Genomic DNA, 19,977 nt, shown 5'->3' with positions numbered 1-19,977 from the left:
CTGGGGATCAGAGGGATCATTCTGCAGCTTTCAGGAATGCTGATCATTGTTTACCTGCACCACAGAGTGGATGATCTATGTAAGAGCTTCCACCAACAGGCCCAGAAAGGTTTTCTGTGCATTGTCCAGATTTTTTCCCTTAGTAAGATTTTACTCTGCTAATTCTAACTGTACACTCAGTATGAATGCTTCACGTTTCAGAATTATTTATTTTCATTTTTTATGTTGTGAATTTTAGAAACAGCTGATGAGAAAATGCTTAATCAGTAAATGATATGTATTCACTAAGTAGATAAAATAAGATGCACATTTTTGAGACTATTTTGTACTATGAAAAGAGGAAAGTTGAGTGATTTGGTTAGGGTCTTGGTGAGCAGTCTTTCTTATTGGGGATCTCCATGTATTGAAGGTCTGTATCTGATTCATGGCACCTTTGGGAGCAGTTTGGTCTCTGTCACACTGAGGAAAAGAGATGGCAAAGCTTTGAGTGGCTATTTTAACAGTAATAATAATAACATATTGATAATGCCCCTGTGCTGTCACACTCTCCCCATAGCCACTAATTGCCCTCCTTGTTCTGGCCAGACTGTGCTCTGTTATCTTGCAGATGTTTTCTGGCAGCTGCCAGCTCAGATGGAAACCCTCTTTCTTTCTTTAAGCGCTTCTATATATTTCTCTCCTTGCTGTTATGCCTTTGACTTCCACTTGTCCTTCACCTTCTCTAGTCTGAGAAAAATTCCATATATCAGTGGGTTGTAGACTCCCAGGAGATCCCTGAACTTTATTTCACCTTTTACTTTTCAGTTCATGTAAAACTGTGAAATGGTTAAGCCTGATGTTTCAAAGGGATGTTACAGGTGCTGAATTGGCAAAAGTAAACAGGGTGGTTCATGGGTTTCAGGTTTGTTTTCTTTGTTGATTTTCTTTTTTTTTTTTTTTTTTGGTTGGTTGGTTGGTTGTTTTTTGGTTCTTTTTTGGTTTGGTTTTTTTGTTGTTGTTGGGGGGTTTTTTGTTTGTTTTTGGCTTTTGTTTTGTTTTGTTCATCCCCATCAATGACCTATGGTGCTGTTCAAAATCGTGGGCAATTTTGGAGATATGACTTTGTCCAGATTCTCTTTAAAGGTTTCTTACCACAGATAGTCTTCTCTGACCCCTAAAACTGATGAGGTTCATGCTGGGTCACTGGCATGGGAATGGGGAAAAGGGGACCCTACCCTGCTGTGAGAAACTTTACAGCAGCACTTGATTTTTGGTGTGCCACTCTGGCTGTTCTATACTCAGGAATAATCATGGGAGGTCTGTGCTTTGCACTTGCACAAGTGCATTGCTTGCTTCTCTTTTGGATGTGACCACCACACAGAACTTTAAAATGCACTGGTGAAGGTAGAAACACTTAGGGCTTCTGCTTATATAGGAAGGGAAAGGGAAGAAAAATTCATTTATGGCTGTTGTCAAATAAAAGAAAACAATTTAAAAGCAAATAAAGTTATAAATTTGGGACAAGGAAGAAAGCTACAAAAAAATTAGCTTCCCCCCATTGCTATAACTGAACTAATGGTTGAAAAAGAAAGAAAATGAATAATGTTAAATTGTAAATCAGAATTAACAGGATGATGCAAAAAAACCAACACAAATTTTTGGCGTTAATACCTTCCTCATCAAATCATACATTAGATAATTGTACACGGGTTGTTCTTGGTAACCTTAAATTTTAGTTAAGAAACCCAAAAATCAATTTATTATAATGAGGACCAGAATAAGTGGTATGGGGAACTGAGGTCACTGTTGAAAAGGAGAAGCCAGCTGAGTGGCAAATACACATGTGATGGGATAGGCATTTGGGGCTTTTTTGGACAGGGAAATAGGACCAAGTTGGGGGCTTGCTTGACTGTGGTCAAGAAGCATTTTGAAGACTTGGAGGGAAGCAGTAACATGAGGATGGCGAGGAGCTAGGCTGTTGGTGACCTGAATGCTCAGGCAGCAGAGATGCAGGGCTGAATGCCCAGGTTGGTGTGAGTGCAAAGAATGTCACCGTTCTGGGAGACAGAGAATTCCTGTTTGGGCTCTTGGAAGGCATCACAGTCTCCTTCATGCCCTAAACTCTCTCCATGTCACTGCCAGAGTAGATTGTCAGGAAACTCTGTAGTTTGGCCAGGTGCTAGGAACTGCTGTTTTTGTCTGTGTTGTTTTCAAAGATCTTCGAATCACCCTGTACATCTCATTAAATGTTCAGCTTCAAAACTGCTTTCTGTTTTCTACTCCATCATTTCCAGTAAGTCAAGGGACTCAAGTCTGGAAGATGTGTCATCAGAAGAGATAAGGTAGGTAAAACACTCTTATGGGCTATATTGTCAACTCAGAGTTAATTCATCCTGATGCATGTGCCTATTTGTTTTTACATTATTGAAATGAAAGAAAATCCAGTATTAAGCAAATAACCAAGCAAAGGATTTAGGGAGTGGCAGATGATATCTCAAAGTCAGTAACAGTGGCTGAAGAGCCAAGAGGCCATCCCTTTGCTGCTGTGGACTGGCATAGCTCCACTGCTACTAATGTTAGCTAAGCATCAGTTTTTGCACAACAAAAGAAAAAAGATATTTAAAGACTCAGGATAAAGTAAGAGCTGTGGTTTATTCATGCTGGTAGCTTCCCTGCTAACACAGTTGATATGTGTTTGCTTAGTCCACTAGGATGCACTTACTACCTTAAAATGTATGCTTAATATGCAGAGTAACAATACCTGCAACTTTGGAAAGAGTAGTAAGAGTCCACTGGTCTGCAGGATTAAGAGGCTGAATGTTCCAGCCAACACACAACAGCAATTGCTCATGTTATTCTAGGAAGTTTGCATCATTTCAAGTCCCTTTTCCACTGGGTCACGTATCATTGGGAATTAGCAGACAAGAAAGGGTGCAGCAGCAGCAGTACATTACGCTAAGCCACGAATTCTGAGTCAGTGTCACTTAAGTGATGTAGAACACTGGAGTTTGCAGTATTGATGACAAAAGCTTGAGGCATCCAGTGCCAATACAAACCATCCTGGTTTTTACTGACAGCTGCTTTTCATTATTTCTGGAGAAACATTTCCGAGACACAAGATTTGTATCTTGCTGCTACATGCCTTCTACACACAGTGCTTAAGAGATAATCCCCAATGCACTGTAGTATATGAAGCAATAAATGGCTGCTGAGATTAATAGACTGAGCAAAGCTGAAGCATTTAATCAATCTGCAAAAAGTACTCATTGCCAGAATACTGCAGGCAACAGAATTTGTTCTTCATGTACAACAAACCTTAAGAGGGAGCAGCAAAATTTCTACTCACCAGTGAGCACTTGAACTGCTGAACTGCCCTCTTTCTTAACAGGACACCTCAGTATGGGCTTGAGATGAAGAGATCAACTACAGTCATAATCAAGCAGGGAACATGTACAGATTTAGGCCTGACTGAGGAAACGTGCTGTGGACAATGGTTTCCAAGCTTTACATTGAATGGATATTGTCCTATTTCTTTGTGCCATGGTGCCCCCATTTAAAACAGAAGAATAAGAACAAATATTAGCACTTCTTCCTGGTATGAGAAAGAGCAGAATCCAAGGAGATTTTGGATTTTATTGATCCAGCCCAACTTGGATACAATTTATAGCAGCTGCCAGACTGCTGCAATTTACATCAGTGCTTTAAAGTCCTTAACTGTGTGTCAGCAGGGATTACTGGAATGAGGTTTCCTCTGACAGACCTTGATGGACAGCTCACAGCATCTCTAGGTGGTAAGGAGCTCCTGTCCACCAGGGAGCTCTTGTATGAACACAGAACCTGTATATGCCTTACCAGCACAGAGGTCAGTGCTCAGGCTTTCTGACTTCAAAAGCTGTCCATAGGTCTCCAGTTTCACATGCAAACACATCCAGCTGCCTCTGAGGCACTTTCTCTTGCCTCATAGGGCATCACACTCCTCTTCCTGGCCTCAGGCACCAAAACAATCCATAGAGTTCAGCAAGTCCCTCTCAAAAGGAATTCATATTTCATGATGCAAGAAAAAATGTGCAAGCCCTGATGAGGCAAAAAGAAGATGGAAATGCCAACCTCACTCACATGTTCATCTGTACCCTTGCAGCACATGTTTATTTGTACTTCCCAATATCTGATCAAATGGGGAGCCAGAATTTTCACAGCAAACCCAGTTACTCTTCATTTAAACCTGAAAAAATAAGAAATGCTGGTGCAGGGCTTGGATGCTCTGAGAAGTGCTGGTGCTGCATGCTGTCTCACACTGGACTCTTAACTAATTTCTGTTTGCATATTTTCCTAGATACCACATTAGATTGGATATTTGGAAAAATTTGTTCACTGAAAGAGTAATTGAGCATTGGAACAGGCTGCCCAGAGAAGTGGTACAGTCACCATCCCTGGAGAAGTTAAAAAGTACAGAGATATGGCACTTAAGGATAGAACGTAGTGGTGGATTTGACCATGCTGTGTTGATGGTTGGATTCCATGATCCTAAAAGTCTTTTCCAACTTTCAGGATTATATGATTCCAGGGTATTTGGCCAATTGTCCCAGTTTTATGTGTCCACTATCACAGTCTCTTGCAGCCCTTCTTCATAATTTTCAGGTCAGTGCAAAACATTTCCAGAAAAATCATACGTGTTAAAGGGAGTATATCATCAGTGGTCACTTGAAAATCTTCTCCTACATGACCAGCTGATGTTTGCTAAGGTTGTGTGAAAATGCCAATGAAGAAGCATCCCTGCATTAAGCTCAGGTGTTTGACAAAGCAGCTCGATAGATTCAATTGGATCTGAATCAGTTTTCTAATATTAATCTTTTCAACTTCACAGAGAGGAGAAAACTAGCAAAGCACAATAAAGAAGGTGGTGGCTGTTCATTTGTAAGGACTTTGAAAACAAGCAAACAAACAATAAGCAAAACCAGATTTACCTTTCCATAAATCCAAGGTAATCTGCTTTTCTCTAGTATCTTTGTAATGAATTCTCATTAGTTTAGAGATGGGGCTGTGGCATTTAAGTGGCTAATGATACATGTCCTCATTTATCTTCGCTCATCTGACAGATGCCCACAGTGTCCTTAGGATGTTATTATTTTTGAAGGGAATATGACTGCAATATTTATTAACTGTCAGTCTTTCATATAATGTTGTAAAGTCAATTAAGGAATTATTTATTAGAACAATACACCGACTAATGTGAACTAAACATTTTTAGAAAATTGACTTAGTTAAATGGGAGGAGAGACTTTCTTAAGGCTTTAATCTGCATTTCACTTAGACAGGCTTTATTCTGAGGAGACCCTCCAGATTTTATTCACATCAGCACAAACGTGGAGAAGCGCAGTGCCAGGTAGTTAATGTATCTGTAGAACATGTTCTCTAAAAAGATTTCCAAAGCAGGAGGCAATGTAGGTATACTTATCTTTCATAAATGTAGGAAAGCTGGAATTATTTCTGAGTTTTATCTCTTTTGCATAAGAAACACGTGAAAGTCTTTGGGAGTTTTCCAGAGCTAATTAATTTAATCAGTCCTTATCACTCCCAGTTCTGAGCCTTTTAAGGAACTGGTTTGAGCACTTGTCTCTGCTAACTTGAAATGGCCTGATTTTACAGTATTATCCTTTCTAGTTCTGAAAAATAGTTTAGGACTATAGCCACAATTTAGACATGTATCTTACAGGCTTTCTGAAAGCTCTGTCATCAAAATTTATGTATGTTCCTGTGAGAACTTAAGGGATGGAAAATGTCATGCTACTGTAAAGAAACAGATTTTGACAGTGACAATCCATAACTAATTTGAAGGAATCTTACCAATTAGTTTGAACTCAAGGTTGTCCTGCCTTAAATTATTTTTCTATGAAAAGAAATGTGTTTTTCTTCTTGAAATCACATTTAACCTTTATTCTTTTTTAGAAAAGAACATCAACTACTTTTTCTCAGAAAAGCAGAAAAAGCTGTAACACAGTAACCATTTAAATGCATTATATTTGAAGTGCTGTTACAACAAGAAAAGCTGTCCATGTGGAGAAAACAAATTATCAAATGTGAATCCATTCCAATTTTTTATTCTATTGTCAAAAAAAAGCTATTTAGATAAGACTGTATCCCTATTTCTAGAGTACTGTTGACTTCACTGATTACATTGCAGATAGTAATGAAAAAAACTCCAAAGTAAACCCCATTATGTACTTTTGGCATGGGATCCATAAAAATTGTAGAAGGGGGAAACTATTATTCCTATTGACTTCACTGGGGAGGGGAACAATGTATGTAAAAAGATAGATACCAGTGTCAGAACTGAGATCACTCAGTCCTTTTCTATGCATTTGAAGGACAGGATGGCCTTCTGACAAAGACATTTTCTGTTTTCTTTAAACTTTACTTAAATACATACAGCAAGAGAAGTGGATTTGATGCTGCCATATGCAGAAATTGACAACACAGTAAAATAAATGTGAGGTTCACTACAGCCAGAATAATGACATTTTATTCTGACTACATATTAGCATTTTTATGCCTACTTTGCAAAAGATGTAAAATAGCAGGTGCAGAGTGACTCAGGCACCAGAGCTCTTTCCCAATTAGCTCCCTTTATTAATTCCATGAGCCAAGTGCATGTCTCATTCTTTGCTACTGCAGGCCACTTTCAATAAGGGTTTGCTCTGACACACTTTTAAACAATCAAAACACATATTTTTCAGTTCTTTTTAGGTATTTACATATGACTATCTAATTGCTCCATGAAGAGCTTTTTGGAATCTAAACTTTACCCAGACTGAGGGTCTTTCTTCTTGACCTGCTATTTTCTGCTAATAATTTCCTTCTTTCATTTGTGCTGCCAGTATAGTATTTATAAAGCCTGCTTGTTTCTCTCTTGAGTATTCACTATGCTAGACAGTACAAAATTTGTCTTATCCTCTGTGCAATACAAATTTTGGTTGTGCTTTAGCTTCAGCTGGCATCTCAGCCCCACAGAGCTGCTCACTCAGTCTCCTACCAGCACAATGGAGTGGAGAATCAGGAGGGTAAAAGTGAGAAAAGTAATTGGTTGAGATAAAGACAATTTAATAGGCAAAGCAAAAGCCACATGCACAACCAAAACACAATAAGGAATTAATTCACCACTTCCCATGGGCAAGCAGGTGTTCAGCCATGCCCAGGGAAGAGGGGCTCCAGCACATGTAAGAGTGACTCAGGAAGACAAAAGCCACAACCCCAAAAGTCCCCACCTTTCTTCTTCCCCCAGCTCTATATGCGGAGCATGATGCCATATGGTGTGGGATGTCCCTCTGGTCACTTGGGGTCAGCTGACCTGGCTGTGTCCCCTCCAAACTGCTTGTCCAAACCCAGCCTGCTCACTGGTGGAGTGGTGCAAGGAAGAGAAAAAGCCTGGACACTGTGCAAGCCCTGCGTAGCAACAGCTAAAATATCCCTGTCTTATCAGCACCATTTCCAACGCAAATGCAAAGTATAGCCCATACTAGTTACTGTGAAGAAAATTAACTTTATCCCAGCCAAAACAAGCACTGAGGCCTAAAATACTGTTTGTTGCCCTGGACCATATTTTTTGGTTCTTTTTATCGGTGCACTGACTTTTACATTGCGTAGATTGGAAGTGCCCATAATTCTAGGTGTGGCTGCTACCTGAGCCATGCATAATCATCTAAACTCAAGATTTACATCATTACAATCCTCCTCTTTGCCATATAACCATTAATACCTTTGAACTTTATGGTAGTGGAGCTGCACTGCAATTTTTATTTGGTTTCTTACTGTTCAAGAGGAGTCTGTTGACAAAGGAATAGGCTGCACAGGCTGCATAGGCTGCTCCAGCTGCACAAGGAACCATGCTCACGGGCTCTTGTCCTGCTGGGGCACTTCAACAGTTGCAACATCAGGGAAAGAATGTCGTCTACCCAGGAGAAGGGACTTATTACTGCAAGGGAAGATTATATTTGGAAGCACCTGAGGAACTTGAAGATACATGGGTCTGTGAGACCTGATGAGAGGCATCCCAGAGTTTTGAGGGAATTGGCTGATGTACTTGCCAAGCCACTCTCTATGATGTTTGAAAAGTCATGGCAATCAAGTGAAGTTCCAGGTGGCTGGAAAAAGGGGAACATTGTACCTTTAGAACCCTGGGAGTTAGCAACCTGTCATCCTCACCTCTGGACCCGGGAAGATCACAGAACAGATCCTCCCAGAAGCTATACTAAGGCACATGGAAGGCATGTCCCTTCTAACCCAAACTTTTCTATGAAAAATCTCACAATATGGAAGATGATCAGCCTTGGCCTGCATATATGCAATGTATGCACTTTTTAAACTACTCTGCCTCTGGTACTTCCTGCAAACCTTGCACTGAGATCCAGGCCTTGCCAAAACTGGAGAGCAGCAGCTACTTCTTCACTTACCCCATCTACATCTGCAAACTCTGCAGAGAACAAAGCAGGCATTTCTGAATAAAGTATTTCCAATGAGCATGACTGGAAATTACATTAAAAGTGTCCCAATATTTGCACACCACATTAGAAAGGATATAGTTCATTGATCAGTTAAAAGTATTTTACCAGGCTTTTAAAAAGAAAACAATGTTTTAAACACTGCAGAGAGGTTTCTCCCCCCAAAAGACTGCAGTATGGGCACTGATACAGGAAAATTGTCACAAACATCTTTTCTACACTATAACCACTAAGGCTGCTACTCTGGGTAATTGGTTTTTTGTTGTAAGGCATTCTAGCTACCTGCATATTTCCAAACCATGGAAACACAGAGTGACATAAGATCTTTCACTGCTGGCTCATTGGGAGATCAATCTGTTCCCCTCGGCCACTGAGCAGTGTTTCTGTAAGAGCCCTTACTTCTGTATCACTGCAGCTCTTTCCACAGAACCCTTTCTGGAAGTCCTTTTAGAAGACACTGTTTGCAGGGCAGGTATGCTTACCTATCTCAACAGGCCTCCATTGCTTCTGGCTCTCCAGTAGCTATTTAATCTTCAGGACCTCAGGAGACAGGAATTGAGCTGTTTCAGAGAAGATTCCCCAAACTGTCTTTATTAATTTTATTATTGTGTAAGGTCCAAGGATCTTTTACAGCCTGGCCAGAGATTTCTGTAGTATGCACAGGCTCAGCTCAGTGCCCTCTGTAACACAGAGGCAGAGGGAACAGAAATACATGACAAATTATTGATATTTGTTACTGGTATTGTGTTTATGAGGCTGCTGCCAGTCCCTTTACAGTCTGCTGCTGGTGCAAACCAAGCCTGCTGCTATTATCTTTGTCAGTCCAGAGAAGGTGCAGCACCACCAGTCAGTTTTTCTAACCCACTGGGGCAAAGGATGGGTATTAAATCTGTCTCTACCCAGGGATGGATGGTCATATTTTACAGTTTGCCGCAGAAGACGTTGTGGCCCTGTTGGTGGTGATGTTAAAGATTTCCCCCTGAGTAGGGGGAGAGCTGCAGCTACAAATAGCAGCTGAGGCAAACATGTCCAATTAAAGAGTAATTCAGTGAGGAATAAAACTCCAAGACTTACTGAGTTTCCATTTTGGTGAAAGAAAAAAGTACAACTTCCAAATATATCAGATCTACTTACATTATTTCATTATTAGTAATTAGGATACTCTAGCAAAGCAGACCAAGCCTTTATTAGCTGAAGCAGCAGTTCAGCAGTGGCTGGAGTTTTATTGCTCATTGATTAAGCAATAGATACAAGCTGAACCAGTAGCCTCATGTGAAGGGTTTTAGAGCTGAATGCCTGGCAGATTTGTGTGAAGACTTATAGCCATGGGACAGATAGATCTATATATATTGCCCAGGGCAAAGCTGCATGAATGACTCTGAAAGGAGAAGGTTGCTGCATCATGGCAAATAATTGTCAATTTATCTTAGCGTGAAATCTTTTTACACCTCACATAAAATAAGCCACTTTTGTGGGAGGGTTTGTTCAAGAATATTCCTTTTCAGTGCAATGATGGGGTTAAGTGCTGCCTTTTGTCTGGAAAAATGGACAGTCATTCAGTGAACTTTGGAAGAAAACCTTTCCTTTCTTTGTTAATCCCTGCTCTGACAGAAATATTGAGCAGGGACCTGAGGAAACATCTTGCCATGGATGCTGACACCCAGTCCTGCACCCACTAGCTGCACAGCCCCTGGAGAGAAGCTCTGAAAAAAACCAGTCCTGCTGTCCCCAAATGTCTTCCTTGCCCCACTGCCTAGAAATAACATTTTTCTATAGGAGCTGGAAGAAGAAAACCTTTGTTCCTGATCTGGTGCAGGCATACTTGTTTAAACCTCTGATGAAGATTAATTTTCAGTGATATGTCTGTTCTGGCATTGCTGTGGCTGAGGTGCAAACATTTTATTGCTGACACTGCTGTGAGAGAATTAATCTGCAAAATAGAGCATCCTAAGCCACAGCAGCTCTTTGCCTCTGGGAACGTGAGTCAGGGTGCTTAGATTGCACTGGTTTCTATTAATTGCCTGCTTAACTCCAAAGAGCCAGACACGTCTATTTCATTTAAAATTACATTTTTACAAACTTAAAATAGAATAAAATATAGGTTATAACAAGAGTTACCTAAAAACTCATTGGACTTCGTTTCCCTCTGTTGCACTGTGATGTGAGAATGAAATGATGGAACCACATACATCAAAGAGCTCCTCCTGAACATTTCTTTTACCCAGCATTCAGACCTTGTATTTGACATGAATGTCATGGTCTTTACTGAAAAAATCTTGACCAAAAAGTTCAGGTTCTGTTTTGCACAAGCAAAAAATTAAATTATAATGAACACTTCATAAACTAGTAAGCTTACACTGTGTCCTGCTTCTTTTTCCTAAAAATAAAGCCAGGAAAGCAAATACCCATTTGGATGTAAAAGTGGGTTTGAGATAGCTACAGGAGAGATTTCCTGGGCAAAGAGAGGCATCGTCTTCATTTGTGGTTGGGTAATTTTTCTTTCATAGAAACACCATAGCTGGGGTCAGCTATAGCAGAAAACAGGTATTGAAATCTGCTTTGTTTTTCAGAGTATGTGTGATCTTGGTCAGTAACACTCAGGATTTTTATTTCATGCTGCAAAAGCAGCCTGGATGGAAGCTGACTGGGGAGAAAGAAAGCAGATATTTTTTCCAGTTCTGATTTGTTGGTTATTGCATGGCAATCAGCAGATCCCATTTTGCCTTATGATTTCAAAGTGAAATTCTCCATGAGTGGAGCCTAATCTGTGCTTGAGTGTAATGAATGACCTGTGCAAACACAGGCAGAAGAACTTCACTCTGCAAGAAAGAGCCTTCCATGAGCTGTTAAGAGATGCAGTTGTTGAAATCAAACACTGGAAGCAATTTTTAAATGCCCAAAGATAGTTTATTCAAACTTTGAAAGCCCAGCTCCACTAGAGTGTGGCATGGTCACTGAGTGTTGCACTGTGGTATGAGAATACAGAATGTTTCCCTGCAGCAATCCCATCTCCTGGGCCAAACAGGGGCTCTCCAGTGCAATTGTTTTACAGTGATTTAGGGACTGAGCCCAAGAGCAGCACGAGCTGTGTTTAATTTTATTTCCTGAAGGCACGGACTGAAGCAATATTAGAAGCAGACTTCACTGGCCTGTAGAAAACTCACAGTGTTGGATTTTTTTCCCCACTGCTTGCCAAAACCTCTGACATCAACTTTACCCCAACAGGGAGCCAGAGGAAGGAGAGGGAGGTGCAATGGCAGATGGCAACCCACAAGGAGGCGAGAACTGCATGCTGCACTTTGGCACTCCATGACAAGGACAACTTTACAGTAACCTACTTTGCTTAAAAATTGAATGAGGATTATTTGCTAACCCCACCCTCCCCTGCCCCCCGCCACCATCTTCAGTCAGATCACTGCAAGACAGGCAAAAAAAAAATCTAATTAATTAATTGACTTAGCTCTGGGAAGCTGTATTTCTTATACTGGGAGGACATAAGATAACTGATTTTAATATAGTTAAGCCAGACATTGCATAATTTCAGGCTTTGATATAGTTTCAATGTGTAGATGAGCTGGGGGACAAATTTGCCTGCCCAGTAAAGGAGCAGTGAGTTTCTCTATTACCTGGCCTGAATGCTCCAGAAATCTGCAGAAATTCAGCAGAGGTTTTGCTATGCTTTCTCCTTGTCTTTGCCTTCAAACAAAAGCATGTTTAATGGAGACAGACAACAGGTAAGGGAAAAGGAAATTTGACTTTCTTGGTGTTTTCTGAAAAATGGTTCTCCTGTCTATTTCTAGCCATTAAAATTAACTTGCTATCTAAATGGATCTTGTCTAAATTAATTGTGCTGTCTCCGTGCAGTGTTTCCCCAAGGAATGCACTGAAATACTGTTATGTCTTTGCCTGTTCTTGACTGATTGAGATATTAATTAATTATATGAATAAGCCTGGGAAAGTAAAAGTAGGTTTTTCTCTTAATTCACGTGAGTACTGGGCCCAATGCCTCATAAATGGTGTTTGGCAGAAGTCACTTTGCTGTATGACCTTGTTCCCTACACCACAGGGCCCTAGCTGGGTCGGGCAGATGCGAAGAAGAAAGTGAGCTGTGCCGGGAGAGGAGACTCGTGGGTAGCATTGGGCACCACGGCTGACTCCCAGCAAGGGCTTTACAGGAATAGTGCTCTGATGGACACAGGTACCCTCTCAGGTCCCAGCCACAGGGTTGTCATGTAGCTAAAAATTTTTGTCATGCAGCAATCCTCCTATTCTGGGATTTATTCAGCTCAGTTTTGCATGAGTCAGTCAGGCTGGGCTTGGTGCACTAATGCTGTGTCCTCACTCTGTGCTCAGGGCTCGCTCATTAGAGTCACAGAGTCACAGAATCCTGTAGGTTGGAAAAGACCTCCAAGATCATCAAGTCCAGCCATTAACCCAGCACCACTGTGTTCACCACTAAACCATGTCCGTGAGTGACACAGTTACACTTCTTTTGAACGCTTCCAGGCACTGGCAACTCCAGGGATTTCCTGAGCAGCCTGTTCCAGGGCTTGAAAACCCTTTTGGTGAAGTGTCACTGTCATATTTTCTGGAAAAATGTTAGGATTTCTCTCCTGGGAAGCTGAGAAGCCTCAGAGAAAAAGGAAAACAATACTATCTCATTTGCTTGTCCTGTGTTTTGCTGCTTTGGAATGTGGTTTGGACATTGTTTACCAACAGGTGCATGTTTGATTGGTTTCATGTGAATTGTTTTGACTTAATGACCAATCATTGTCAGGCTGTGTCGGGACTCTGGAAGGAGTCACAAGTTTTCATTATCATTCTTTGTTGCCTTCTGTCTGTATCCTTTCTCTAGTCTTTAGTATAGTTTCAGTTTAAATATTCTTTAATTTAATATAATATCATAAAATAAAAAATTAGCCTTCTAAGAATGTGGTGTCAGATTCATCCATTTTCCTCCTTTGACGGTAACCCCAATAATTACCACAGTGAAGAAATTTTTCCTAGTATCCAGTCTAAACCTAAACCTCCTCTGGCACAACTTGAGGCCCCTCTCTTCTGCTCCATTGCTTGTTATTTGTAAGAGTTGGGTGATTATTCAGGAACAGCTTCCCTGCCCTGCCTGACATAGCTCTATCCTGACCATGTCGGAGTCTGGCAGAAAGCCTTTGGACAAGCAGGGAGCCCAAGAGCATGAGATGTTGCTTTTTTTTTGAAATTCCTGAAAAAAGAGAACACATTTGCTAATCTAGCAAATGGAAACATGAATGTTCTCCAGGATGAACATATTCTTTATTATTGAAGTGGACATGACAGCTTTGTTTTCTCCTTGGTTGGTTGTTGTTTGCTCATTTTATGAAGATTCTCCAGGATTTTTAGCTACAAGGAAAAGTTTCCTTACTGACACTTTTATTCTTCTTATGGTGTGGAAAGCAAAACCCTGAATCATGTAACTTAACTTGCCTCAAAGCTGAGGGGAAGTTGAATGTACATTTTCTCTGCCACTAGCTTACTTAGAATGTTATATATCTGAATATAAAATAAAAAATACTTAGTTGGAACAAGAAACAAGTACTTAGTGTTGTTTAAGAATGCTAAAATTGCAGACTTAAGAGTTGCAGTAGCTATTTCATGCTGCTCAGCAATAAATGCTTTATACTCCTGTAATATGCCTGTCTCCAGTATGCCTATTCTAAAAAAAATTAAATATTTGAAAAACAGAACTTACTTTGTAATTTAGCTTTGGCCTGTAACATTTACATTTCAAAACTCAGACTTGATTTAAAAACAACCATATTCCAGGAAAGTAGGTGTTAAAATTACTTCTATAGTCTGTCCAAACCTTTCTGTTTGTATGCTCTGTGAACTTGTGTAATTCATATTCAGATGACCATACTGAGAAAGGTTCAAATGTTTGCTTCCCAGAACATGAGGAATTCTTGCAGACATGGTTGTGATTTACCAAGTCCCTTGGTTTCTTTTCACAGAATTGGTGGAGCCTTGAGCTTGAGGGAGAGATGTGGGATTGTCTGTGACACCTGAATGTCTCAGAAACACTCAGGCTCTGCTGTTGGCTCCTCTGAATCGAATGCAGAGCAGTTCAGTCACTTCGATGCTGTGTAACTATCTCCTTGCTTTGCACAGTCATTTTGCTTGAAATGATGAATAATGCCTGGGTAGTGTAAATTCCCGGGGGGCCATAACAGATGCTAGAAACTCTGCCAGTGGTGTTGAGGCATTTGGAAAATTATTTTCTTTCCATGCTTTCCACTATAAGAACTTCAACACTTGATTGCAAAGGAGTTTGCCTTGAGGGATGGAAAATTTCAGAAGACACACAGATAGAAGTTTTTTAAGTTTTAATAAAGAAGTTCTAATAAAGACTGAAGAGATTGATGAACAGGAAGGACATTCTCCTGTCTGTAGTCTATACAAGATAAAACCAGATTCACATCAGCATTAGCATTCAATATCAATTTTTCATATGCCCTCTACTGACTGTGTCAGGGAGATCCTTCTTTTGAACTAGACACTCCACACCCCATAAGCAGTACTGAATTTTGTGAAGAGCAAAACCATATTCAAGCCCTCATGACCCTGAAGCTTTGCTTAGGAGTGCTGTAATTAGAGCTTGTGTCTCTTTACCTTGAGCTTCAAATCTGCTTAGCAAACCTGGAGGCTTGGCTCTAAACCCAGCATTCATGCTAAGATGCTGTGCTAGCTACACTCTTGGATTTGTCAAAACAATCCAACCAACTCTCATAGGAAACCAGAAACAAGAAGGAAAAAATTGGCCAAATTCCTATATCCAAATATTTTTACAGCATGAGAAATTGAACTAATAATGCTTCTGTCTGGTTAACAGCTGTCAAAGGATGAAAAATAAGCTACTGGGAATGTAGTCAATCACTCACTCCTTTTAATGTGGTGTGAAATCCATAAAGGCATTTATACTGACTCTTAATGTGTTTTACAGAAAAATCACTGGTAGCTGTGTTGAAGAGATGCCAATTTTTAACAAGCAGCGTCTGGTGCTTTCCGGGCCGCTCCACGCATGTGCATTGAGTAGAGAACGACGAGCTTGCACTCTGTCTGCTCTGGGAATCCATGTTTAGTAACATCCCCTCTCTTCCCCCTCTGCTTGAGGTGGGTCACCAGGACATGAGCTTCATTCACAAAAAGACATCCAAGCTTGATCCAGTTGCTCTCTGATGGTGACTGCAGTTTTCATCCACGTGGAGCACGGTGGCTCCTCTCCTGCAAAGCGCACGGGCTGCATCCCACGGACACGGTGGCACACGGGGACATAACCATGACAAATCCCACTGACTCTGCAAGCCTGTTATTCTAAGACAACAGAGCAGGTGAATTGCTGTTTGCAGGGCTGTGGCCCTCCCTTGTGTGCTGTATTCTTCAGCCAGCGGGCAGTGCTGACCCTGCCTTGCATGACACAATGGGATATTAATGTGTGTGAAGAGCTCTGTGTTGAACCACACACAGAACAGCCTATATATAGCCAGAGGTAGCAGCTTTCTGAATCAGGATGGCTATTTTTGTGACCAATAGCATGGGGGAATGAAGAACTCAGTGACTCTGCACAGAGAATGCATGGCTCTGTTGTTGAAGAGGTTGTTGAAGGATTTGTGTTTCCCTCTGGCCCTGCTCTTCACTGGGGTTTACTGGATGGATGCAGCTGGATACAGCTGCATACAGCTCTGATGGTCACGGTCTGAGGCATCTTCCTTATCCTGCCCCAGAGGAGATATACTGTATCAGGTGGTGTTAATGCAGGGGCTAAATGCCTTTGGTCACCCTCTTTCTCCAGCTCAGCAGGCTCATGGCAGGGTTTAGGCTGGTGACTGCTGGGTGGCTGCTGGGATAATCATAGTGCCCGAAGCACAAAAGGAGAGCCAGTGCCAAGGCTTTCTGCCATTGTTTCAGGTGAAAGCACCTTGTGAAATGTAACTCATAACACTCCCTTCTTTCTATCTCCACCATCAGTTCATCTGAGCAATAAAATCAGGCTGCCATTAAAGACTTGTCTTGATGGCAGTTCTATGCTACCTAGGTCTGCAGTCCTGAGGACCTGAATACTTGACAGCTCATTTCCCCTAAACTCGCAACCACTTCAACCTTGCTGCCTTTTTTTCAGAACACGGACTCATTTTGTGGTCTGAGGATCACCTGTTATGCACAATTCAGGCAAAGTTTTTAATTAATATTGTAGAGAGGAGTAGGAACAAAAAAGTATCCTGTTTATAAACTGGCATAAAACTGCCACTTTTATGAGAATAGTAAAATAATACAAAAATACAGAAGAGTCTTGCTGTTTTGTTTTCTGTTTGTTACCTTTACCTAGTGATCTGAAGAGATAAGCAGTTACTATTCCTCAAAACAAACATTTACTCAGTTTTTCAATATGTCTTTCACATGTCAGTTAAGGCTCTTGTCCACACTTTCTCCTAGCTCCACAGTGCAAGTTATACAAATCAAGGCAATAGAGATCCTTAGAGGTGAGATTGCACTCAGAATACCTTCCTGCTGTCTTGTCACATTGAACTCTCCATTCCAAACTGGGATGTGCACAGGCATAGTCATAACAGGTCAGTCCAAAATAGAAGGAAAGTGCCTCAGGATGGCTGTAGGGCAAACACTGGTGGTGTGGTTTCTGTCCAGCCTGATGCCATCAGTATAACAAAAACTGTGATTTCAGCTGAGCTCCTTCCAGATATTAGTTCAAAGTGCAAAAACCATCCAGCAGAACCAGGATTTGTGGAGGAAATGACCAGGGCTGAACAAGAATGGTGGTTATCTCCTTAAAAAAAAAAAAAAAAGCCTGTAAGGCAAGCACACACAATACAGCTGCCTGCAGCCTGCCAGGCCAGGGAAAAAATTAGGAACATTGAACTTCCAGTCCCTTGGCTTTCAGAAATGTATCTCATTAATCTCATTTTCTGAATGATTTCTGAATTTATGTACTTTGTAACATGCAACTACTACTACTAAATACATCATACCAAACCAACACTTATGCTTTCTTTGCTCTATTCATTAATTTTTCTCTTTTAACAGATCAGCTCCCAGCCTCCAGAAATTGCATCTTATGGTAACATTGGGTATTAATGATGTACAAAATTTGGAGGCTTTCCTAATATGCCCCTACATTCCAGTGAGCTGCTCTTTTATTCAACTAAACAGATTATGGCCTTGTGTTTCTCTCTTTCACTCACGACAGAAAGGAGACTTTTTTTTTTGTTAAGATAATGCCTTGTAAAACATTATTTTTCCTACTGGACTACAAGTACCCTGAGCTTCCACTGAACACAGTAGTGATGGGGGATGCTTATGAAACTAAGTCTGAATTCTCAGCTAAGTGAAGCATTTGGGATTTATTTCAGTCCCACTGAAATCAGTGGGAAATAAAAAGAATTTTAAACAAACATCTGAGTGCTTTGCCAAATGCAGTTCGAATGCTGAATGTAGGTCTCAACAAGAAACTGTTCTATTTCTTACCGTGATAACATATTTTGACACACTGTTATGGTACCAAGTCAGCCATATCATCTTTAACACATTACAACCAAGAGAGAAGTCAGCCTGGTGCACTAAAATTCATGAATAAGGATCATATTTGAGTGGTATTTCCCAAAATCAGCGACACCCATTTTTAGGTGAAAAGTACAATGTCTCTATGTCCCAAGAAGTCTTTCACTTTTATGTCTCCAAGGAATCTCGGGCCAGGAGTCAGGCAGCCAGTGAGGCGGCCAGGTGCACAGACTTCAGACAGGTGTTTTGCCCAAGTGTGGAGCAGGCAGAGTTACATGTGAGAGGCCCATTACCTGCCCTGGTGTGTTGGCATGCCTGAGGAGTAGAGGAGCTCACTGCAGCACCACATCTCCTGCAGACTGCTGTGGCTTTGTTCCTGCAGACTGCTGTGGCTTTGTCCAGAAGGTTTGTAAAGCCACACCTATCTTCCCCCCAAACAGATCCTTTTGGTGTTTGCTTTTTACTGTTTTTAGTACACAGTTTCACTTTTACAAAACTTGGATCTTGTTATGAATTGCGTTGCTCCAGCTACAGGATATTTTCTGTACGTTACAGCTACTGAATATTTCCTTGTTGTTCCTGCAGTCACTTTTGTCTTTCCAAATTTTGGAATTTATCTGAATTGTTCTTCAGAGTGTTTGTGGTAATAAATCTTTGTCTAGTTGACAGTTACTCCCCTCAATTCAGATAATAAAGCAGCAGCTGTTCTAGAAATCTCTGAATGTAGTGTTGTGATTGTCATGTATTTGTGGAATTCATAGAACCACAGAATGGTTTGTGCTGGAAAGAGCCGTAAAGATCATCTAGTTCCAACTCTTCTGCCATGGGCAGGGACACCTTCACTAGACCAGGTTGCTCAAAGCTCCTTCCAACCTGGCCTTGAACACTTCCAGGGATGGGGCATCCACAACTTCTCTGGGAAACCTGTTCCAGTGTCTTACCACCCCCACAGTAAAGAATTTCTTCGTAATATCCAATCTAAACCTATCCTCTGTCAGTTTAAAGCCGTTTCCCCTTGTGCTATCCCTACTTGTCCTACTGCTTATTTGGCAGATGAGACCAAGTCCCACCTGGCTACAGCCTCCTTTCAGGTACCTGTGGACAGTCACAAGGTCCCCAGGCCAAACAGTCCCAGTCCCTTCAGCTCCTCGGCACAGCACTTGAGCTCCAGAGCCTTCACCAGCTTTGCTGCCCTTCCCTGGACACGCTCTAGCACCTCAGTTCTTCAGTCTCTGCTTTTGCCACCTCCATCTCTGCCCAGGCAGCCGCGGGAAGGGAAGGGAAGGGAAGGGAAGGGAAGGGAAGGGAAGGGAAGGGAAGGGAAGGGAAGGGAAGGGAAGGGAAGGGAAGGGAAGGGAAGGGAAGGGAAGGGAAGGGAAGGGAAGGGAAGGGAAGGGAAGGGAAGGGAAGGGAAGGGAAGGGAAGGGAAGGGAAGGGAAGGGAAGGGAAGGGAAGGGAAGGGAAGGGAAGGGAAGGGAAGGGAAGGGAAGGGAAGGGAAGGGAAGGTCACGGCACTGACGCTGTGCCCTGGTTACCAGGAGAGGGAGCAGGTCCCTGCTCATCCCCCGGGCTTTTGTTCCACCTCTTCGCAGACTCGCAAAGCTCCACCGTGAGCTGCTCGCTGCGGGCTCGGAGTGTTTCGCTTCAGACTTTCTCACACAGGCACACAAGCGGCTTTTAAGCACTTTTCCATGGCTGTACAGCTTTGCACCTGTGAGTCATTAGACACAGTCCTGCCACCCTCACTCATAATCACGAGTTTCACAAAGAATTTCCCTGGAACCTGGGTGTTTCCTTAAGGAGAATTCTTGGAATTAAAGAAGACAGGAGTGGGCTGTCCAGGGCGTGCGAAGGAGAAGTGTTACACATCTTTAGTTTCAGCAAGTGGAAGATGATATGCTCAATTCAGGAATGAAAGAAAAAAAAAGAGATATGTGAATGCATTTGCAAGACTGTG

General features: G+C 41.6%; 1 long non-coding RNA gene across 1 annotated transcript in view; it reads left to right on the top strand.

Annotated features, from left to right (window-relative positions):
- The window catches only part of LOC135278778 (uncharacterized), a 39,409-nt gene extending 20,720 nt beyond the window's left edge, over positions 1-18,689 (top strand). Inside the window, exons 5-7 of the long non-coding RNA XR_010346189.1 lie at positions 4,844-4,960; positions 11,700-14,593; positions 15,451-18,689. This is a non-coding gene — a long non-coding RNA (uncharacterized LOC135278778). The remainder of the gene's footprint in view (positions 1-4,843; positions 4,961-11,699; positions 14,594-15,450) is intronic.
- Positions 18,690-19,977: the final 1,288 nt, after the last annotated feature.

The sequence above is a fragment of the Passer domesticus genome, chromosome 1, assembly GCF_036417665.1.
Source record: "Passer domesticus isolate bPasDom1 chromosome 1, bPasDom1.hap1, whole genome shotgun sequence".
NCBI lineage: Eukaryota > Metazoa > Chordata > Aves > Passeriformes > Passeridae > Passer > Passer domesticus.
This window is presented reverse-complemented; position numbering and strand designations above follow the sequence as displayed.